Here is a 24,245-nt window from a genome sequence, read left to right as displayed (position 1 = left end):
TATGGCCTCCTAAGGACCACTAGTCTTCTTCGCACTTCCATCGTTAGATATCTACACCATATGTGTTGATCTACGGAATAAAATCTGCTGGATGGCTGGACGCTGTACTGTTGTTGCTCCTGAGGCTGTGTTGCTGCTGGCCAAGTGGCGGCCACTAAGCGATGACGTAGCAGCACAGAAGGGCCCCTCACTCGTGACACACGGGTGAGAAAAGAGGCGGTGGTGACGATGCTCCCTGCAGGTGCACCGCGTCAGCAATCCTCTTTCCTTGCGTCAGCCACACCTGCAACACCAAATATATATCATCAGTCCCTCATCACCGCCACTGTCATTATCGTATGCATCAATTGTTTTATTGCTCTGCACTGGTGTTCACGTTAATGGCCTCAAGGGTAAAACAATGCATGATAGTGAGGCAGAGGACGCATGACATTATACATTATACATATATCATACTCCTGCATACACTGCGGCTCAGCGAGTACGAGGAAAACACTGAGCTTGTCATTATAGTTCCTCCTTCCGTCCCACTGCACTCCACCGCGCACTCCTGTTTCCTCCCTACCACTTACCTCCCTCATTCAAGAGTAATTCTTTTTTTTTTTTCCTTTTTCCCCCACTTGTGTAAAATTGCTTCCTTTTCTTCATCACCTTTACTTTTATCTTCAGTGTGTCCGCTTCTCCTTTCTTTTCTTTATTCTTTTACTTTCGGCTTTCTTTTCCTGTTCTCCGTGTTATACCCTTCCCTTTTCTTGCCTTCCCTTACCTTATCTTATATTTCATTCCCTTCCTTGCCTTATTCTTCCCTTTCTTCACATTCCCTTTCCTTTTCCTATCTGACCATTTCTCCTTTCCCTTCTCTCTCTCTCTCTCTCTCTCTCTCTCTCTCTCTCTCTCTCTCTCTCTCTCTCTCTCTCTCTCTCTCTCTCTCTTCCTTCTATTTCCTTCCCCTTCATACTTTCCACATCCTTTCCTTCCCCAATAATACATACAGTTCAACTTTTCTCCCTGTTCACATTTTCCCCGCCATACAGTTTTATTCAGTGAGTTCTTGAATGCACCGCTGAGACCATTACCATAAAAACACTGTCACCACCTTGTCTACGTGACCTCCAATACGACTACCACCACCACTACCACCACCTCAGATGCCTTCTATTTTTCCCTTTTTCCTGAGTTGGATGTCTAAATGTTTAAGCTTCGCGTGTGTTGTCTTGGAGCCTTAAGTGAATGGCTTCTTTTTCGTCCTTCCCTCACTCCCCCACTCCTTCCCTCCCTCCCTCCATCCCTCCTTCCTTCCCTCCTCCTTCCCTCTCTCCTGGGTGATAGGTGATATGTCAGCCACTCTGCTACACTATATTTTTTTTCTTCCTGTGTAGACGAAAAAGTAAAGACAATCAACAGTTAGAAAAGAAAAATGGAGAAAGAAAACATCGCGCACATTATGTCTAGAATCGCCGATAGATAAATGAATAGATAAATAAATAGATAAAACGCAAAATACTACACAGTTTAATTTTTACCGAGGAGTTTTTTTCACCGGCTGGAGTTTTGCTGTTACTATTTTCATTATTATATTTCTAGAAGCGTTGTTTTTTTTTTTTTTTTTTTTTTTAGTACTGGGAGTGCTGTATTTTTTTTCCACTTGGGACGTGTGTTGCCGCAGTTCCTTTCTCCCCCTCCTCCTCCTCCTCCTCCTCCTCCTCCTCCTCCTCCTCCTCCTCCTCCTCCTCCTCCTCCTCCTCCTCCTCCTCCTCCTCCTCCTCCTCCTCCCTGCGACGTTAAGGGAGAGGTAAAAGGGTACAAGGGAAACGCCTGTCACAAAGGTGTTTCAGGCAAGATGACAGTCTCTAAGAAACGGAGGTACGGTGTGTGTGTGTGTGTGTGTGTGTGTGTGTGTGTGTGTGTGTGTGTGTGTGTGTGTGTGTGTGTGTGTGTGTGTGTGTGTGTGTTTGTTTGTGTGTGTGTGTGTGTGTGTGTGTGTGTGTGTGTGTGTGTGTGTGTGTGTGTGTGTGTGTGTGTGTGTGTGTGTAGTTGCCAAGGCAAGTAACAAAGGCGCACTCAGAAACACTAAAGAAACACAAAAGTTCAGTGATGACGAGCAGGGGAGTGGTGCACTGAATCAATGGCGGTGCAGTAGTGACGCATGTGTTTGTCATGCTAACGAGTTCTTTTTGTTCCCGCCACCATTAAAAAGAATGGTGAGCAGTTTCAAAAAGTAGGCTGCATTAAATGATATTGTGGTGAATTGCTATTTCATGGAACTGTTTCACGTGCGGAATATTTATATACTCGTAATACTCGATATTTTATACCTTTCGGGAATATTTAATGTTTTATATGTATTCAATTTTCATATTTATTCCGGGAAGACTCGCGCTTGATGTGCGTCGCTAGAGAAACCATTTTTCCTCCGGCCCAACAACTGGGCTCACTGTCTGGATTACAGGAGAGCTACACTTCTCTCAGTAGAAACGTCTTATCATCGTATCGAGTGGCGCAGAGCTGCTCCGGCCAACTAGTGCAGTGATGGATTGGTTGACAGGAACGGTAGATGAATAGATAGATAGATAGATACAGTCTCTTTCTATCGCAGCACACGATCGCACGTCGCTGCCATTAGTGAAATCCAACGGATCAAGCTCGTGATCTGCTACAGACTGACGTGTTCACCAGCGACCCACGCACACTAAATGTCTTCACTCTTACGGTGTACATGGTGTAAGGCAGATCCGCCACTTCAAAGACACTATTGTAATGAATGAGGTTTGCCTAAGCACGAATGTAAATGATGTTATCTCTCAAATAAAATAAATACTTGCTTGCTTTCATTAAATATAATATACAATATATGTATTCATGTATTGATTTGTAAATGACCAGGGCATGATTAACAAAACTTTAATGTGAATGACGACGCAAATTATCCGTTAACAAATAAGACTAATACTAACGGTAACAAGAAAAGTCATGAACGTGGCTCGACACAACTACATCTAATCTACCTTATCCAGTCTTTCCTTTGTTCATTTACCAGAGAGAGGCACAGGGAAACTTAAAAGTATGTACTTCTCTTACTTCCTTTCTACAGATATATCCCTTTTAGAATCTAGTGGCAGAAGACCAATAACTTACTATCTCTTCCCTTGATGAATGAAGCCTGGGCAAACATTTACAAATCAGTACATGTCCGCCGTCTTCATTTTTCCTCGTCTATTTCTTGATGCTCATATTGATTTACTTATGGACGTGTGGGACTGAAGATATGTTAACCGTGATTGCTATGCCGTGAGTCTCTTGGTTCGTAGGTAACAGAATGACTGCCTCGGCAAACCACTGACTAACTCATCAAAACATATCAAGGGGAGTAACTTGTATGATTGTACGAACCGACTATGAAAACAAATCCTTTATGACAGTTTCCAAAAGATGTCTTAATGACTTTGCATGGTACAAAAAATGTGGATAAGATACAGGAAAGTAGTCATAGTAGTAGTAATAGTAGAAGTAGTAGTAGTAGTAGTAGTAGTAGTAGTAGAAGTAGTAGTAATAATAGTAGTTATTGTTGTTATTGTTGTTGTTGTTAACTTGTAGTAACAGCAGAAGTAATGATATTGGTAGTAGTTGTGGTGGTAATAATGGTAACAGAAATAACAGTAGTACAGTATATTGATAAGAGTGATGGTAGTAATGGTGGTAGAGATAGTAGTAATAGAAGAAGTAGTAGTAGTAGTAGTAGTAGTAGTAGTAGTAGAAGTAACAGTATGAGTAGTGATGGTGGTGGTGGTGATGGCAGTATAAGTAGATGTAGCATACTGTAGTACTGTAGCAGTGGTGATGATATTAGCGATAGTGATTCTCTCATCTAGATTATGCAAGGAGACAAATAATTCTACCCGTAAGTCTTCTATCTTACAACATTCTAAGTAGGAAATGGAATGGAAGAAGTTTTCAGTAATCAAACATTTAAATACCGTGCCGTCTTGTCACCATAGCACCAAGTCAGGAGGCCCCGCCCACCTCTCTTCCTTCCTTTACTTATTATAATTGTTATAACTTTCTATTTTCCAATCATATTGTATGTATTTCTAAGTCATTATACTTATTCCAAAGGGATAACCAGTGATTGACCACTGACCATAGGCAGTGAGACAGTGATGCGGTGGTGTGGAAGTGTGTGCTTGTCTACGTGACTCTCTTCATGTTGCTTTTAACAGTGATACCTGAGGATTTTTTAAGTACTCTGGCTCTCTAGAAAGGCGGTGAGTTTTCCATGTGTGTTATATGACATTGGAGGGAAAGGTGAGTGTATGGGGGGGGGATGTTAGAATAAGGCGCCGCAACATGGTGAGTGTGGAGGAAGGGAGCTTATAGCTAGTAATGATCAGTAGAACTATAGCAGTAATTCGAAGGCCAGACAGGAGCAGTGTTAGCGGGGGATCTTTCCTCCTGCTTATTCCTTGTGGCTTTTACCATTCCCACATCTCTGTTATCGTGTTATTTATCGTGTTGAAGACACACTATGTTTCAGTGCTTGTTACTGCTCAAAGAACAGCCTTGCTATCTGCCTACCTGCCTTCCCTCCCTCCCCGCACTTCCTTCCCCTCCACAAGGTGCAAAGTATTGGACGTGCCCTGCTAGATGCCGCATATGATGGTTGAAATTCAAAGGATTTCTGAATTTACATCAGTGCCTTATCCAGCCCTTTGCGTATCGTTATCTTCCAGTCAATGCATGACCCAGTGCTTTGCGTTTTACCTGATATTTTTCATTTGAAATACGTTGTAGATGAAACGGAAGACGGGAGTGAAGTGATACACGTCATGACTACTTCACGCAAAATCTTGTATGTCCAAATGTCTATCCGGCTCTTACCAATTTACCCTAAAAGCCGAGAGTATACTCTTTAATTAACCCCTTCAGTACTGGGACGCATTTTTATCACGAGTTTTGGGTATGATTTGACGGTTATATAGACATTAGGAAAAGACAGAAGATTAATGGCTAGAGCCTTCACTATATTCAATCCTCACGTAAGTTTCTGAAGCTGTATAAAATCACCAGATAATAAGTAAAATCAAAATGAAAACGTGTCATGGTACTGAAGTGGTTAATCTCGTTTGGCAGTACACTGTTGTGTTATGAATTAGAGAACGGTGTCAAACATGCTGCGTCGAAAGTTGATATTGATTCAACTGTTTGTATAGAAGATATATGCAAAAGGGGATGCCTTATAGGGTTTTGAATTGATAATAGTGTAACAGCAGTACCTGATCTGAGTATGGTAGGAATAGCTGATCTCTGCTTGCTCCTTCCACCCGCAGCAGCTGAGGCGCCATGCTCACTCCATAGATCGAGATATGGGAATATTCCAGATGTGAATTCTAATCCCTTTGGCATATATTTCTTGGCGTCAACATCCGAGGAAGCGCCAGACTTACAGGGGCTTATCTAGGTTTTAGTTTCCTTGGCGGCTGCGCGGTGGAAACGATGGATACCGACTTTTGACACCGTGTGTGGATGTATGCATAGTAGAAAGATAGATAGATAGATAGATAGATAGAGAGAGAGAGAGAGAGAGAGAGAGAGAGAGAGAGAGAGAGAGAGAGAGAGAGAGAGAGAGATGGGGGGGAAGAGAGAGGGGAGATAAGTGACGTACATGCACACATGAATTTTAATGTTAACATTTGTTTTCCTTTAATGTATATGTACGTAAAGATGCAAGGGAAGTGTAGCAGATGTCAAACACTTTCAGGAGTTTAAAACAAAGACTAATAATAATCAGTCTGAGGAAGCGGAAAGGCAACTTGTTAAAAAGATAGTGATGGGGAAACAATCGTAAGCGCATGAGGGGAAGGAAAACAAAGATAAATGTGATACAACAGTTGTGGTGGGGATGAAATGTGGATGGAGAGGGTGAGGGGAGGAGATCTGGGTGACGGGGATGCTGGTGGAGGATGTGGATGAAAGGAAGAGTTAGAGAAAGCGAGGGAGAGAGAGAGAAAGAACATGGTTAGTAGAGGGGCACCTGGCTAGAAATGAAGTGTTGTAGAGTCATTGATAAAAAAAAGAGGAAAGAAAAAAAAGGAAACACCTACTTGCACCAACGCACCAAGGAAAGATGTCAAGAATGGAGTGAAGCTGACTCACTAATGCACTTTAGCTGCTCAGAGAGGTGAGGTGGGATGTGCATGACAGTTCTGCATAATTAGAACTGGCGTTACAGGGGCGTAGCTTGACGGTTCTGTAGAGGAGTAAGTCAAGACAAGACGAGGGGTAGTGGGAAAAGATCTATCTGGCTTTGAAATCTGGTGGACGTGTCAGTGATGAGGGAAAAGTAGTGTTTGTCACGTGTAACATCATGACAGATGTGACGAAACTGAGAAATCTTGGGTTTTGGCATAAATATCTTGGCAGGATTTGTTCGTCAGTGTTGCGAAGGTGCGTGGTGGTGTTTGCAGCAGGACGTGACCGAGGGCAATATCCAGGCACAATTATGAGAGAGTATTGGCCGCACAAGACATTCCCCTGGTTTATTTTTCCTCGGGGAGTGCGCGCCGTGCCGTCTCAATTTCACTGTTGTCTTCTCTCTCGCGGCTGATCCTTCGTCCTACTTTTCTCCTCCATCACAACTTCGAAACTCATTCGAAAGCGCAAATAAAGTTTTGTTTTCTCTCAGTTGAATTTCTAGGAAATCAGAAAGTGTTTCATATTTCATTTTTGTACTCGCGTGACGTCGCTATCTCTTGCTGATGTTGCTGAAAAGCTTGAGAAATTGAAGATACTCGGAATGTGACGTCCTCCATGGTCGACAAGTTTCGTTCCTCGAGTCAACAAACTCGTTAAAGCGAACGGAAAGTCCTTATTGTGGAGAGTCGACGAGGGCCATCCTGTGAGGCTTTCTTGGCGGCCACCGAAGCGGGGAATTGACGGTATTTGTGCAGGACGGTACGAGGAGCCGCGCACAGACTACCACATGACAACAGACATGATTTTATTTATTATATATCTTATATATGTAGACTTGGAGAAGATGGTGAAAAATCAAGTGAAGTTAATTTTTCTATTTGCGTTTGTATTCCTGACATGTTTTGAAAATACAGCAAAACTAATCATTATATTTCATTACACCATTACAAGAAACACGGATCAGTATTCTATAAATGAAGCCTAAAGTCATTAGAATAAACGAATAAATAAATAGATAAAGACAACAACACTGCGTCAGAGTATAGAATGGACTAGTATAGCGAGGGGCGATGGTTGATGACTATACTTAGTTTATTCAAGCCTCATCTTAACAACGCCTTTTTTTTTTTTTTGGCCGCTCCACCATAAACACTCTCAGCGTCACGTGTTGCTTGCGTCACTAAGACACTTGTCACCCGAGACTTGTTTTCCCTCCACCCTACATTGCGAAGTAGGCGTCGTTTTTTTCTCTTTTTTTATAACAATGAATCAATTACCCTTCAATAAATACCTAATATGTAATGCAATGTAGGCAAGAAAGCATTGACGAATAACATCTAATTTAATAGAGGATAATCTGGGATACTTTAGTTGTGTGTGTGTGTGTGTGTGTGTGTGTGTGTGTGTGTGTGTGTGTGTGTGTGTGTGTATGTGTGTGTGTATGAATCCCAAACATTTTTCTCTACCATACATAACCTGGCCCATTAATATCTCATGATGGCTGATATTTTGAACTCGATGCATATGCTCACTGTATTGTTTCCTGCTCAAAATAGACTAGCTGAGTAGGGTGGCCTGGCCTCGCGAGGCGAAGGGGCGGCGCGTGTGTCAGCTGATGCAGGGTAGCGAGGGAGCGTGGCAATGGATGCAGGAGGGGAGAATTTTTACACACTAACCCTCCAGTGACGATGCGTGGAGAGAGAGATGCGGAGAGAAGCACGGGAGCAGAGAGAGAGAGAGAGAGAGAGAGAGAGAGAGAGAGAGAGAAGGGGAGCTGAGAGGCAGGGAAGTAGGTAGATTTGTGCAATGTGACAAGGGATAGTAGGAAGGCGAGGGTCTTAGTTATGATTGGCTGGCAGCTTATTGATGTGGCGTGTCTCCAATACTCGTCCCTCTTGGTGATGTCAGTCGCCTCGTTGTGGGGCGAAGAGTGAGACTTGGGACACATTACTGACACCTTTCCCTTCGTGTTTTGTTTCACATTTGCATACCTTGTACATGCAAATGAGAGAGAGAGAGAGAGAGAGAGAGAGAGAGAGAGAGAGAGAGAGAGAGAGAGAGTCATTTGCGGCATAAAAAGACAAAACAAAAACACTTAAAGGAGTAATTTATTTCCTGACCAAAGCCACTTCCTGCTTCCTTTGATCTTTTCCCTCCCGTCGCCATGAAAGACTAACATTCACGCAACATTTTCCTGCCTCTTAATGATCCGTGGCTGCTGACGACGCTTCTGTCTCTCTTTTCTCTCCTTTGCTTGTCGTTTTCCTCATTAATGGACAAATTTTTACGTGATTTGCTTCCTCATCTCATCTGTTATTTTACTCCGATTTTTTTTTTTTTATGCATTTGTTTCCATTTTAAGTAAGATTCCATTATTGTTTTCATTTGTCTTCTTTCTCTTCAGTTTCCTGCATTTGCTTTCTTTATTTATTGACGTGTTTTGATTTACTTCCTCATTCTTTTTCTCCTCTTGGTTTCCTGTTTATTTTTAATTTTTACTTATTATTGTCTTAACTTGCGTTGTCTCTTTTTTTCTTTCTTTCATTCTTTCAGACACTTTTTTTTATATCATCTTTCTTTCACTAGCATTCTTTTTTCATTCCTTTTACTCTCTCTCTCTCTCTCTCTCTCTCTCTCTCTCTCTCTCTCTCTCTCTCTCTCTCTCTCTCTCTCTCTCTCTCTCTCTCTCTCTCTCTCTCTCTCTCTCTCTCTCTCTCTCTCTCTCTCTCTCTCTCCCCAACCCATGTTTAAAAAGTGAAGAAGTAAACAGATTATCTTCCCCAAGGTGCAATGTCCAACCTCACGACCACATCATTAGCCTTGCCTTTTTTCCTTCTTATCCTCCACCACTCCCAAATGTCTCATCTCATTCTCCTTCAGCCTCTTCCGTCCCTTCCCCTGTTCCCCTTTTTATCTGGCTTTCCTTGTGTGTGTGTGTGTGTGTGTGTGTGTGTGTGTGTGTGTGTGTGTGTGTGTGTGTGTGTGTGTGTGTGCCTGTTTTTTCATCAGTGACCTTTCTCTCTCTGTCTTTCTTGTGTCTTATCTCTTTCTTCTGGTTTCTTTCCTCCACTTGTTTTATCTTTTTCCTCGTCTTTTCCTCCTTCGTGTGCTGTGGGGGTGGGTGTTCCCGTCCCCCTAAAAGTAAAAGTGTCTTTGTTTTGACTTAAGTGTTATAACTTATGATTGAAGTTTTTTTTTTTTTTCTCAAGGACTCCATGCAACTTCTAGTCTCGTTTTTGTTTTCTTTCGTTTTTTTTCTTCTTTGTAACGTTTTATCACCAGGAAAGAGAATGATGTGTCTTTTTTGCGGAGTTGTCTAATCCTTTAACCACAGCATGGTACAATTTGGACATTTTCGCAGCTCGCCGACACCTATCCTTGTATACGTATGAAGAAATAAATGATCGCCAATTTTAAACAGATAAAACGTTCTGCCTGGCAAGACTTATGTGCTCGACCTTGAAACTGCAAGACCTCCCCTTCTCCTAACACACACACACACACACACACACACACACACACACACACACACACACACACACACACACACACACACACACACACACACACACACACACACACACAAAGTTAGGTGTTGTATTTTAACAGACTTTTTTTCAATGACTAAAAGTGGAGAAACAGAGTAGGAAATAAAAGATAAGGAGGAGGACACGGACAAGCAGGAGGAGGAGGAGGAGGAGGAGGAAGCGGAGGAGGAAGAGAGGCAAGGCCAAGGGTGAAGAAGGCTCAGTATTTGCCGAGGATATGAGCGAGGCACTTTATGAGTCTCCTCAGGTGAAAGACAATTTGTAGCAAGCTTATTGTTTTGTTGATCTCCTGCTCTATATTATTTTTCGTTTTTGCTCTTAACTCTGATGCATTCTTGTTGTTCCAGTGCTTCAACTATTGGCTCACTTTTCTCTCTTTTGCTTGTGTTGTTGTTTTTTTTTCTCTTTGTTATTTTTTTCTTGTTATTCTTAATTCTATTGCATTCACGGTTTTTTTTCTTCATCTTCAGAACTATTACTTTTTTTTTCTTCCTTACAGAGAATCTGGTGCCTCGCTTCCACTGGCGCGTCACTTTCATCAAGAGTAAGTGTTATCTCTCTGTTACTTTTAGACTTTCATCAAGAGTAGGTGTTATCCCTCTGTTACTTTTATTTCATATCTTTTAATTAACAAGTCCAGGTATGCACAGGTCAGGAATGTAAGGAACTTAAGACCAATTAGAGTGCCTTTTTTCACTCGTTACAATTATTATAACAATAGAGACGGAATATAAACATAAGCAACATTGAAACGAATAGAGAAAAAAAATACACGTACACAGGACTCGAACTAAAAACAACTACGCTTGTTTAATTAATCTATTGCTGAGTGAAGACCACACAGAGACGGCATTGTTCGCGCGTCACTTGTACAGGCGAGCATGGAGCAATCGCCTCCATTGATCTGGCAACACACTCAGAAACCCTCCTACTCGGACTCTTTTGTCTACTGATGTATATACCTTTGAGTAACATCTCGTCCTATTAATGGATGTCGGCAGAGCAGGAAAGAAACCGAGCTTGGGGAGGAAAAGAAGATGATCAAGTTATATGAGAGTAAAGGAAATTGTTGTGTTGGGAAAGAGATGGAAGGGAAGAGGAAAAATAAAGCAGGGAGGAGATGGAAGAGAAGATGACATGGATAGAAGGAAGGGGAGACTTGGAACACTAATAGGGAAGAGAGGAGAGCGGGAAGAGATGGAAAGGGAAAGGGGAATTGCAGTGTTGTTCAAATAGAGATGGAAAGGAAGAGAGTAAAGAGACAGAAGGGGGATTTATTGTGAAATAGGGGATGCTGGTAAGAAGTGGAAGGAGAGCCGGTAAGAGTGGAGGGGATTGGAAAGATGCCTGGGAGGGCGAAGATTGCAGAGGGAAGGATTCTTGTAAAATTGTGTAAGAAAGAAAGGCTTTGGTGACACGTGGCGAGCGAACAAGAGAGAGAGAGAGAGAGAGAGAGAAACAGAGAGAACAGTGAGGGGAAAAGAGATATTCCAATACACAAAAGAAAATATAAATACAAACAATGAATAATAAAGATAAAAGAAGATATAACATGACAAAGAAGCTTACGTAATGCGAGATATAGCTGAAAAGAGATAAAACGAGAGAGAGAGAGAGAGAGAGAGAGAGAGAGAGAGAGAGAGAGAGAGAGAGAGGTTATGGGAGAGGCATACGAAAAATTTCTAGGGGTTCAGTGGGCAGCACATCTCGCTACTGGCGCTACGTGGATGGCAAGTAACGCGTCCAAGATTAGCTCAGCTGTGACGGAACGCGGTGACTTGGAATTCGTGGTATGTCAAATTAAAAAAGAAATAGATAAGATAAAATGAAATATGTCACTGTTTCCCTTGAGTTGTTGTGCAATAATGATTTTCCGGACGTGTTTAAAGTTTTGTTGCTGTTTCGTTGTCGTTATTTTACTCAAATATTTTTGTTACTATTAGCAATCCTAAGCGAAGAGGTTAAAAACTCATGCAGTACAGTCTTTTTGTTTTAGGTGTTTCCCTGTGATTTATTAGTCAGTTATTTAGGGAACTTATCAATCAGTCAATTAGTCAGTTGGTCTCAATCTCTCCTTCAATCTGTCAATCCATCAACCGTTTCATTATTGAGGAAAAAAACAAGAAAATTACTTTTAATTTCAATAGAGTGGTAAAACTATCACTCTGCTACTCTTGCTTCGAAGGAAAACGCCTGAAGGGAAAATAAAAAAAGAGGAATAGACAGAGATAGAAAAAAAAAATCATACATATAAAACTACCACAAAAATGTATACTAAAAAAAAAGGAGAGTCTTTAGTATCTGGTTGTGAAATTTTATTAGTCGCCTAGGGAACATTGTTCTTAAATACTATTTTAATCTGCGCGTGTGTGGAGGCCGGGGAGGGTGTATAGATTGCCTCAGGAACATGACTTTTCTTTCTTTTATATTCATTTTACGGAACTTTGATACGCATATGTGTGTCTTGTGTGTGTGTGTGTGTGTGTGTGTGTGTGTGTGTGTGTGTGAGAGAGAGAGAGAGAGAGAGAGAGAGAGAGAGAGAGAGATACACATACAAAAATTCAATCAAAATCAAACACTGAAATTTTAAGTTAGAAGTAAACACAGTCAACTAACATTAAAATTCTGAGAAGGTTATGTGATTCTCTCTCTCTCTCTCTCTCTCTCTCTCTCTCTCTCTCTCTCTCTCTCTCTCTCTCTCTCTCTCTCTCTCTCTCTCTCTCTCTCTCTCTCTCTCTCATCGTCATGCTTCACAATCAAACACTTCTCATGTATCTAATTGGAATGATACAGCATGCACCAACTGTCACTGGAGATCTTGTGTGTGTGTGTGTGTGTGTGTGTGTGTGTGTGTGTGTGTGTGTGTGTGTGTGTGTATACTGTATATGTATATGTAGCCGTGGATTTGTACCTGTTGCCCTCCTGCTGTGAACCGCTGTGTTGTTAGATTGGATTGGAATTGGAGCGAATGAGGCAGTTTCCTTTGGGCGCCAGCAGACGAGGGTTTTGCAGCTTGAAGGGAGAGGGATTATTGACAGGTTGAGGAAACGCTGCAGGAGGGAGTGGCCGAGGAGAACAGATTGCCCGGAGGAGAACGAAAGTTTCTCTCTCTCTCTCTCTCTCTCTCTCTCTCTCTCTCTCTCTCTCTCTCTCTCTCTCTCTCTCTCTCTCTCTCTCTCTCTCTGCGTTTCCTCTCTTTCTCTTTGGGTTATTCAACGTTAAGGAGATTAGCGCTTAAATGATAGCCAGATATAAAAGGAAACTATAATCAGATTTGAAACACAAAATACAGAGTGACAGCTCGAGGGAACGCTATGGAATTATTTCGAAAGAATTACAAAGAGATTAGTTGTAAAAAAAAAAGTGTGTAGGTTTGGGGGGGAGAGGCGGTGTGTCTGTGCAAACCGTGGAATAAAATATATATATAATCACTTTACATCCAGATATACATGCAAGATAATCGGGTTAGCGACTGTACCTAAAGAGATACAACATTTCAACACAATTTTCTTTTTTATTATTCAATTCATTCAATCTGCCCCGTGCCTAGAATTCATCAGGGAGACTGGAGTAAGTGTATCCGTGGATTTAGCATCATTTACCTGGAAAGTTACCCGCGTCCTGCACAAGCAATAACGGAGAGGGTTAAGAGACGAGTGTGTGGGTGTGCAGGGGAGAAGTGAAAGTAAGTGGCGTAGTGGAAGTAAGGGTGCTTGCTTCCAGTGGACACGTGCATGGCAAGGGAAGTGTGCGTGCATGTATTTTGCAAGAGGCGGTGCGAGGTGGAGTGCTGGAGTCTGCCGTGTGGAGTGCGGAGTAGAGGACGTGAGTTGAAGGCTTAGGAGGCGAGGGGAGGCGAAGAGACGAGACGAGACGGGACGAAAAGAGTGCTGGGTAGGCTGTTGAGGAAAAAGAGGAAGAGGGTTGGCAGAGTAAAGTGAGGTTTTGAAGTGCAGGCGACTAGTGATGTGGTGATGAGCTGGGCAGGCTGTGTGTGTGTGTGTGTGTGTGTGTGTGTGTGTGTGTGTGTGTGTGTGTGTGTGTGTGTGTGTGTGTGTGTGTGGTGAGCGTTACAGGTGGTTGAGGCTAAGAAGGTGGTCGGCTCCCAGATGTCTGCCTTAAGTGATTTGCCGGATCCTGCTTAATGTATGCGTGGGAACCTTTCTCACTCTCTCTCTCTCTCTCTCTCTCTCTCTCTCTCTCTCTCTCTCTCTCTCTCTCTCTCTCTCTCTCTCTCTCTCTCTCTCTCTCTCTCTCTCTCTCTCTCTCTCTCTCCAAAGCGAGGTCAGTAGGATAAGGTTTACAATTTATAGTCTCCTAAATAATGGTCGGAATTTTCAGAATGTTCCTTTAGTTGCCTATGAGCGTCGGCCTTTGATGTGTTCATTGAGGAGATTACTGTGTGACGTCAGATGTTAGTACCTACTGACATGGGGAATATATATAATAGAAGGGGAAAAAAAATGAGGGTTTATCCTCTTTATCATTGCTCGTTCAGCGTATATATGTACCAACAGGCATTTAGTTATTCTTTTTACGTGTTAACTTGATGATCGTAACTTGCTGTGGAATGATGTCAGGGAAGGAAGGGAGAAAAAACCCGGAGAAGATGAAGGAAAACAGGGACATTGTGCATCTTTTTTTTTTTTTTTTGGGGGAGGTTATTTATAGAGATCCTACTTAGGTCAGTGTTACGTGTATTTATATCATGAAGTGTTGCTCTCTCTCTCTCTCTCTCTCTCTCTCTCTCTCTCTCTCTCTCTCTCTCTCTCTCTCTCTCTCTCTCTCTCTCTCTCTCTCTCTCTCTCTCTCTCTCTCTCTCTCTCTCTCTCTCTCTCTCTCTCTTTCTCTCTCTCTTCTCTCTACCACCACCACCACCACCACCACCACCACCACCACCACCACCACCACCACCACCACCACCACCACCACCACCACCACTTGGCACGCAGCACAGACACCTTACGAATCGAGAGCCACGAAGATGCAAACATCTTCACATTTACACTTCTTCGAAATACTCTTGATATTTCCAGGCACCCTTCGGTCTATTATTACCGTGTTACCTTGCTCTTCACCTTCCGTTCCCTTTCCCCTCCAACCTCCCAAATGATCTCGTGCCTTCCTTCCCTTATGAATTCCTCCCACTCGTGTTGGTGCTGTTCCTCTCCACCTCTGCGTGTAGTATACAAGAAAGCGCATCCGTTAGCTTGTCTGTCTCATTTTTGGGTCAGACGAAGCTGTGAATAGCCAGGATAAGTCGACCCAAATTCAAACACCACTTCTCTCCGTCTCCCTGTCCCGTCCTCCCTTGTAGATGATTCTCTCTTCCCCTTTCCTCGCAATTTTCTTCCATTTTCTTCAACTCATTAATGTCGCACCACTGTATGGGGTGAGATAGGATGGTTGCCGAGGCTAATTTCTTCCTCCCTTTCCTCTTTCTTTATCTCTCTCTCTCTCTCTCTCTCTCTCTCTCTCTCTCTCTCTCTCTCTCTCTCTCATGCTTTGAAGTTAATGATTTTCCCGTTTTCTGACAGCAGAGTGAAAGAATGAGCGAACGGGAAGCGAGTCTCAGGGATCGACTGGAGAGAGAGAGAGAGAGAGAGAGAGAGAGAGAGAGGGAGCAGTAAAAGTAAGACGATAATAAGACACAAAAGGAAAATGTAAACAGAGGACAATAAAGATAAATGAAGATATAACATGACAAAGAAGAAGTTCACGACGGATTACAAACCAGAGAGAGAGAGAGAGAGAGAGAGAGAGAGAGAGAGAGAGAGAGAGAGAGAGAGAGAGAGAGAGAGGCTGGGAGAAAAATAAGAAAAAAAAGAACAGAACTCCAGAGAATGGTCAAGACAAACGATGTGTTGTTGATGCAGCTGTGACCACTGTTTGTTCTGACATACACACACACACACACACACACACACACACACACACACACACACACACACACACACACACACACACACACACACACACACACACACACACACACACACACACACACACACACACACACACACACACACCTTCAGTCACTCTTTCGTGTCCGTGTTTGCTTAGTGGACACCTCTTACTTTCCCTTTTACTTTTATCCTTCACCACCACAACCGCCACCACAACCTCCTCCTCCTCCTCCTCCTCCTCCTCCTCCTCCTCCTCCTCCTCCAGTAATCCAGGCAGATGAAAGAAGACCATCAGGCAGCAGGAAGTATCGGGAGCGTTCCGAGTTTGTGAATGTTTCTTTATTTTTCCTTTTTTCTTTTTTTTTTTCTTCGTCTTTCTTTTTTGCGCTGAGTTTCGAGAGGTATTCGCAGTGGTGGTGGTGGTGGTGGTGGTGGTGGTGGTGGTGGTGGTGGTAGAGGTTTAGGATTTTGAGGTTTCTTTTCTCTTTCTCATTTTTCTTTCTCTTTTCCATCCTCTGTTTCTTTCATAAACCAAAAAATAGCGGGTCATTCTCCTTGCGGTAGGTCGGAACCAGAGAGAGAGAGAGAGAGAGAGAGAGAGAGAAGGAATTGATTGGCTGACTGATTGACTGCTTTATTTACCTATTTTTAGTTATCCATTCTCCTCTCTCTCTCTCTCTCTCTCTCTCTCTCTCTCTCTCTCTCTCTCTCTCTCTCTCTCTCTCTCTCTCTCTCTCTCTCTCTCTCTCTCGGCTATTGGTTTTACTGAGCACAAGTGTCGCGCTTTGTTTCTCTGGACGTGATTGTGATTGTTAGGTGGGAAGAGGCGAGGGAGAAGAGTTTGTGCCATGCGAACATTGTATTGAAAGCACTCCTGGATCCCCCAAGTTCTGCTTTGAGCCTCGGTGTACCGCTGTGTTTTTCACGAAGTGGGAATGCGAGAGGGAGAGTGAACGGTAAAGGAATGCGTGTAAAAAGTGCGTTTAAGTGTGTGCTTCGATGTAGTACGGTGAGAGAGAGAGAGAGAGAGAGAGAGAGAGAGAGAGAGAGAGAGAGAGAGAGAGAGAGAGAGAGAGAGAGAGAGAGTTGGGAGGTGGGGAGAAGCCTGGAAGGATGGAGTGTCTTTACATGTATCCTCAGATGGTGAAATTTCTGTGGTTCACGTGCTAATATTATTTTGGAGAATGAATTAAGAAATATATCTATTCAATTAATATACTTCAAAATATATGTCAAAATTAAAAGGAATAGAATGATTAGTTCAAAGAAATGCAAAGAAAGAATCAGTAATATTCTTTTTTCATTATTCCTCGTAACTGTTTAAGCAGCTGTGGTCTTAATGAGCATGTGAAGAGGGTGCTGGTGAGTCAGCACCCAACTATGGAGTGTTGAGTTCCCTTCCTCTTTTGACCACAGTGATGGTGCGTTCAGAAAAGTCTGAGGAACGCTGTTTAAGATCAGAAGAAAATCTAACTTTTGTCGAAATTTATTGCGACGGACCATTCAGAATTAGTAGAGCGATAGATAGGAAGATAAGAATATATTATGAGATCACCGAGAGGATGCAGGCGTGCCAATTATTAGAGATGAAAGGCAGAGATATATATATAGACTACTCATTACAATTATAGAAAGTTGAATGAACGCACAACGATACATACTAATTGCCTAGAAGCGAATAGGAAAAAGACAAACGTGGGAGAGAGAAGACAGAAAGGCTAATGATAAATGAGTTAGCACAAATAACGAATAATTAGCCTGATAGAGAAAAAAAAATTAGAAATAAATATAACACAATAACAATTTAGTAAATGAACCATGAAAGAAGAATAGCAGCAATATATTATACAAAATTACTCTTTACACATAAAAGAGGAAGAAGTAAAAAAAATAAAATAAAAGATAATAAACGTTTGAAAGGACAGTGACATGAGCAGCAAAGGAAGGGATGACGTAAAGGAACTGTAAAAAAAAAAAAAAAACAAGAAATTAGGGACACTTAAACAGAAATACGAAAATAAGTATCGCTGAAAATAGAAGAATGAAAGATTTATAAATGAGTGAGGAAAGTAGAGATGACGTGCAAGAAACATAAGAATAAAAGTGAATTATGTATATTGCTATCTTAAACAAACTCAACTATAAGCATTAACTCTTTTGTTGCGAGGATTATCCTTCCTCAATCTTTCTAGCTGTGTAAACACTGACACAGATGAGAAAATATTGGAAAATTGAAGGTAATTTTTTTGTCTTCTTACGCCGAAGAAGTACTGATGAGTCATTAGAACAAAAAATATATGTGAAAAAAACTTATAGGTTCAAAGATGATTGATCTAAATTTGAAAGGGAATAAACGCCCCTGAAAAAATTAATTAGTTGAAGGAGTATAGAAAGAACAATGACACGAATATTACAATAAAATATAATAGCTGAAAAGAACAAGAAATATGGTAGGAATTATACAAACTTAGTTTAGAACATAAGAATATGTGCCGCTTGAAAATTAAACAAGTAAAAGAAAAAAGGATGAATTGTTAAAGGAAAGTGACACGCGCAACCATGTAAAAGACGACAGGCGAAAAAAACAAATACCACATATAGAAATTATTCATAGTGAATAAGAAATATAAGAATAAGAAGCACCTGCAAATAAGAAAGAGGGAAGGAGAGGAATTCTTATGGGATAGTGGCTCAAATATTGAAAGAGAAAATAAACTACAATGAAAAATAAAGAATACTGCTGGGGAAAAAAATACAAAGTTGACAGGACACCAGTCTAAATGGAGTTTAAGAATGGAATAAATAGAGAAGAGAAACTTGAGAGAATAAGAACACAAACAAAATATTAGAAGAAAAAACAGTGAGGAAGAAGGAAGGAAGCAGCTGGGAACAATACAAACTTGACAGGACCTTATAAGTGCCGTTTAAAAACTAAATGAATAAAAGAGAAGAGAAGAAACCCGTACAGAAAAATAACAAATGCAACGAAATAATATACAACAATAACGATGAATGAAAACTACTCCTGGAATCACACAATATGAACATAAACGTAGGTGCGGCTTGGGAAATGAATAAACAGAAGAGGGGAAGAGGAATTCAGATAGGGCACTGACACAAGCAAGAAAGCGACGACAATGAGGAAAAAGAAAGAAAGCTTGAGGGGCCAGCAGTGGAGGAGGTCTTGTGGTGACAGAGGAGTGTTTGTATTAGTGGATGTCTCCCAAAAAAAGCGGTGCCACAATACGATCCTCTCTCTGTTGTTGTTGTTCCTTTGATTTGGTGACTGGCTGTGACACTCTTGTTCAGGTGCCAGTGCCATTATCATAACATACTTTCTGCTATACCTATACAATACACACACACACACACACACACACACACACACACACACACACACACACACACACACACACACACACACACACACACACACACACACACACACACACACACACACACACAAGGTAAAAATAGCCCAAAACAAAATTTTAAGATGTATTTTTAACTTGAGAAAATTTGATTCCACTGGCAACATTTTCGCAGAACGCAGTCTTCTTAATCTTTATTCTATACATAAATGTTTTCGTCCTTTTATTCATCCTTAAAAATTTTGTAAACAGACAGGGAACTCCAATTTTCATATTATTAGAATCAAGATACGGCACGAGACAACAAGATGTCAATATAATATGTCCACAGTATCACACAACTCTTTTCAAACACAGCATCTTCTCTTAGGGTCCACAACTATGCGAACAACTTGCTAGTAGATATAACAATTATTTCAGATAGTCCAGATCAATTTAAAAAGAAAGTAAAAAAAAACCATTTACGTACATTGCAAAGTTCTTAGGGATATACCGGTTAATATATAAATGTATGCCATGTAGCTTATATGTATAGGAGTAAATATGGGGGTGCATAAGTTTATGTATTGATGTATGTATGTATGTATGCATATGCCTAATAAGTAGTTTATATATTTAGATATGTATATATATAATAAGTGTATGCAGATAAAAATACAAGTAGAATTTAACCATACCCAGCCATTCTGAAATTTCTATAAATTAAGTATATTCCGTCAGGGAGGCTCGGCTCGACGGATCATGCCAATAATTCTCTATTTTGTTATTTATTTGTATATGTATATGATGGTAATAAACTTTACTTTACTTTACACACACACACACACACACACACACACACACACACACACACACACACACACACACACACACACACACACACACACACACACACACACACACACACACACACACACACACACACACACACAGGCCGCATCATTGTCATCCTCACCACGTGCCTGGTCTGCAAATTTAGCTCACACATTACCCTCATGACCCTCTTTCTTCTTCTCTCTCTCTCTCTCTCTCTCTCTCTCTCTCTCTCTCTCTCTCTCTCTCTCTCTCTCTCTCTCTCTCTCTCTCTCTCTCTCTCTCTCTCTCTCTCTCTCTCTCTCTCTCTCTCTCTCTCTCTCTCTCTCCCGTCCTCCTGTCTCCTCATTGTTTTAATTCCTTTTCTTCCCGTCGTTCATCATTCACTGCCATTCCACCTCCCGATAAAAGAAATATTAAGCAAATGCCTTCTTAACATAGGAGGATGCCTTCGCTTTCTCACGTTGTAGGTCATTGTGGTGGTGGTGGTGGTGGTGGTGGTGGTGGTGGTGGCGAATAAAGAGGTAGCTGAGGGAATGTTTTTTTTTTTTTTTTTTTTTTTTTTTTACGTAGAGGGGAGTAAGGAAGTTATTTTATTGAAAATTATTTAAGATTATATATGATGTTATTTATTGATTGATTTATTTGTTTATTAGGTTTAGGTGAATATTGGGCATTTGTTGTTAATTATAATCATAGTGACACGTGCTTTATTTATTTGTTAGTTTCTTTTATTTTGATCGATTAATCTATGCAATTATCTATCTTCTTATTAATATATGCATTAGTGTACATATTCATTTACATCACTTCTTATTCATTTAACCTATACACATGTTTTTCTTCTATATTCATTTGTGTTTTATTTGGTCTATTCCTCTAAGAACTTCCTCAGTCATCCTGTTTCGCGCTCGACTCCTCGCGCCACACGGCAAAACTGATAAGAGCAAGCGAGTGAACTCCACCATTATTGTATATCGAGAGGCAGTGAAACTTCATTCCCTTGGAAGGAAAGTTTGATATGAAAAAGAAGAAAAGGTCGGATGATTTTTCTTCCCGAGCGTTCATCCTTGCGCCCTGGAGCCCCACTGTCGCTGCAGCAACAGCAGCAGGAGGAGGAGGAGGAGGAGGAGGAGGAGGAGGAGGAGGAGGAGGAGGAGGAGGTAGTGGTAGTGGTGATGGTGGTGAGAAGGAGAGGTCCCCCGGGTTGCTGAAGGAAGTGGTAAGAGGGAAACCTTGTTCAGTGGAGCCCGCTTTGTTTTTCTTATAGTTGCACGCTCGTCCACTCAGGAAGGCAAGCACGTGGTGTGTGTGTGTGTGTGTGTGTGTGTGTGTGTGTGTGTGTGTGTGTGTGTGTGTGTGTGTGTGTGTGTGAGTGAGTGAGTGAGTGTTTGGGTGTGTGCGTGTTTATTCGCTTGTTTGCTGATTGATTTTTTTGTTGTTTTATGGTTGCTCTTGAGCGGTGTCCCTCCTACACTAAAATAAAAGAACACTCGTAGCTTTTATGAGGGTGATCTCTCTCTCTCTCTCTCTCTCTCTCTCTCTCTCTCTCTCTCTCTCTCTCTCTCTCTCTCTCTCTCTCTCTCTCTCTCTCTCTCTCTCTCTCTCTGTCTATTTCCCACGGCATCAACAGTTCATTCTCACTTCGTAAAAGGATAAATACCTGTCATTATCTCATCGTTCCCTGAAGGTCGCCATCAGTCAGCCCACTAACAGCTTCATCTCAGATTTTTGCTCCTGCCAGGTCCAGGCGGGAAAACACCTCCGTAATTAAAGATACCATTTGCGTCGCGGAAAATTCACCTGTTTACCATACTAACTTTCTGTAGCATAATTAATAATGGCGGTAGGCATAAAACTATATATACAAAGTTGAGGGGAAAAAATTAATTCATGTAAAGTTTTGCCATTGGTGAGGACTGAGGTGAAAAAAAAAATATATCATGGTGGAAGCTGGAGAGTTGTTGCCGCTTCACGATTCGGTTCATCCCGCCCACCAGCAGCGGTAATGGTGTGGCGAGGCGTCCTTTCCCGCCCACCCCGTCCGCATCACCCCAGAAGTCTCCGTCAAGGTCGTTCATTCCAGACGAAGGCACACGCAGGCAGTCCATCACATGAAAGCGAGACCAATTGAGGGAAGATCTTGTTTCACACTTAATTAAACCTGGGAAGATGAGCCGTGTGTGCGTGTGTGTGTGTGTGGGTGGGTGGGTGGGTGGGTGGGAGTGTGTTCAGGCGTGTTTGTTGCTTCATGGAATACTCAGATAATCGATGCCATCAATACAACTTCCGCGACTTGTTGTTGAGAGAGAGAGAGAGAGAGAGAGAGAGAGAGAGAGAGAAAGAAATTCTCCTGAGGAACTCATTGATCGACCACTTCAGTCATGCATTTCTCTCTCTCTCTCTCTCTCTCTCTCTCTCTCTCTCTCTCTCTCTCTCTCTCTCTCTCTCTCTCTCTCTCTCTCTCTCTCTCTCTCTCTCTCTCACAAATATTTCTCACTTCCTCGTGCGAGTCCTCCTACTCATCTTTTCTTCTTCCCTTCATCCTCCTCTCTCATCAGCGAGGGGAAAGGAGGAAAGGAAAGCCGGGAAACTTAGAGACTCAACCAGCTCTGCCTCGAACGCCGTCTTTTGCACCAATTAAGATAACAGTCACAGCCGCTGCCTGCTCGGGACCCAAGGAGGATAGGCGGGGTGTGCGGCGGCCGGCCAGCCAGCATTCCCCTGCTATTCATTGCCCCATTTGGCTCCTCTTAGGGAAATGAGGCGGCATGTAAATAAGAGGTAAATGTGAGGTGAAGGCGAGGATGCGTCTCTTATCTCGAGCCGGGAACATTACGGCCCTCATCTCTTACCTTGCCTCATTTTTTCCTCCTATATTGTCCTAATTTGATCCTGGCTTTGGTGTTTCAGTGAGTCACGGTGGATGTTGTTACTCTTACGTGGGTTGTAGTTAGTACGGTTTAATGTGCTTTGTGTTGTGATGCAGTATTAGTGTTGTTTGATTGCTGGCTTTTAAGTGAGTTTTTTTTTTTCCAAGACACACCTGTAAGTGTACAGTGAAAGAAATAGTGAAAATATTATATCTTCTTTTAGTTTACTTGTAAGGAGAGAGAGAGAGAGAGAGAGAGAGAGAGAGAGAGAGAGAGAGAGAGAGAGAGAGAGAGAGAGAGAGAGAGAGAGAGAGAGAGAGAGAGAAACAAGCAGACAGACAGACAGAAAGACAGACAGAAAGAGAGAATCACCTTGCTAATGAAATAAATCAAATAAAATAGGTAACTGGCAGCAAATCACAACACAACTCGTGCACAAAAGCGTGACCAATTGAAGAAAAATATCAGGCATAAGTATCTGGCATAAGAAGCAGTAATGCACCGAGGCACTGGGAGAGGATGAGCGGGGGTAGTACCATCACCACTTGTGGCCTAACTCGGGTGTCTCGGCCTGGCACAGTGGTGGGTATACAGTGCCAAGCTCGCCCAGGTATGGTGATCACCGTGGCCACCAGTGATGCCTCTGACCACTGATAGCAAAGGAGTTGTTTTCTTAGATTTATTGTGTTCTGGTGTATTCCGTTGGTATTTTTTTTTTTTTATACTATGCAGGATTTTCACGGGAATTTTTGGGCTAAAGGGGATATTTTTTGGGGTATCTCCTATCTCAAAGCCCACCCGCTAAGAAACCGTTGCCCCGACTGAGGAAGCCCAACCTACACTCGGACATGATTCGAACCAGTGCGCTTGGAGAACCCTCGAACTCCAAAGCAAACATGGTTCCACTGTACCACGGCGGCCCCGCCCTATTATTTGTTGTAGTTTTGTTATCCTCCTTTATTCTTTTTACATTCTGTGCTAGTATAAATGACGCTCTTGACCAATGATAACAAAGAAAGTGTACATTTTGTTTTTACCCTCTTCTGCTTTGTTAGAATCTTCCTTGTTCTGTTTTTTATCCGCTTCTATTTAAACACTTTCTTTGTCTACACTCTTTTCTCCTCCTTTCCTTCCCACGCTGCATTGTCCTCTCCCACATCCTCTTCCACTCCTTTCACATGCATCTCCACTTATCTCCCCTCACCTTTCTTGTCTTCTCTCCCCTCACCTTTCTTCCCTTCTCTCCCCTCTCTTGGCTCTCCACTTCACTCTGCTCCTTTCCTCTTCTATCCATTTTTACCCCTTTATATGCATTCATTTACTTATTTAACTTTTTTTTTGTACCTCCCCATTGATTTACTGATAACTGTGTGATGTGATCATGGTTTTGCTGGTATTTGTTCACTTTTTATTTTCCTTCGGTTATGATCGTCTACTTTACGGGTTTTATTTACGCATTTGCCTGTCCAATACGTTTCTCATCGCACTGAACTATGAGTAAGTCATCAAGTTACGTAGTTTCCAATCACGCATTTTTTTTCAAAG

At 41.9% G+C, this 24,245-nt stretch overlaps 1 long non-coding RNA gene across 1 annotated transcript in view; it reads left to right on the top strand.

Moving 5' to 3' along the window:
• Positions 1–9,204: 9,204 nt before the first annotated feature.
• Positions 9,205–24,245, top strand: part of LOC123518794 — a 69,852-nt gene continuing 54,811 nt past the window's right edge. Inside the window, exon 1 of the long non-coding RNA XR_006678877.1 lies at positions 9,205–10,281. This is a non-coding gene — a long non-coding RNA (uncharacterized LOC123518794). The remainder of the gene's footprint in view (positions 10,282–24,245) is intronic.

Source organism: Portunus trituberculatus, chromosome 44, assembly GCF_017591435.1.
Source record: "Portunus trituberculatus isolate SZX2019 chromosome 44, ASM1759143v1, whole genome shotgun sequence".
NCBI classification, from domain to species: domain Eukaryota; kingdom Metazoa; phylum Arthropoda; class Malacostraca; order Decapoda; family Portunidae; genus Portunus; species Portunus trituberculatus.
The sequence above is the reverse complement of the archived record's forward strand: the minus strand, read 5'-3'. Positions and strand labels throughout refer to the sequence as shown.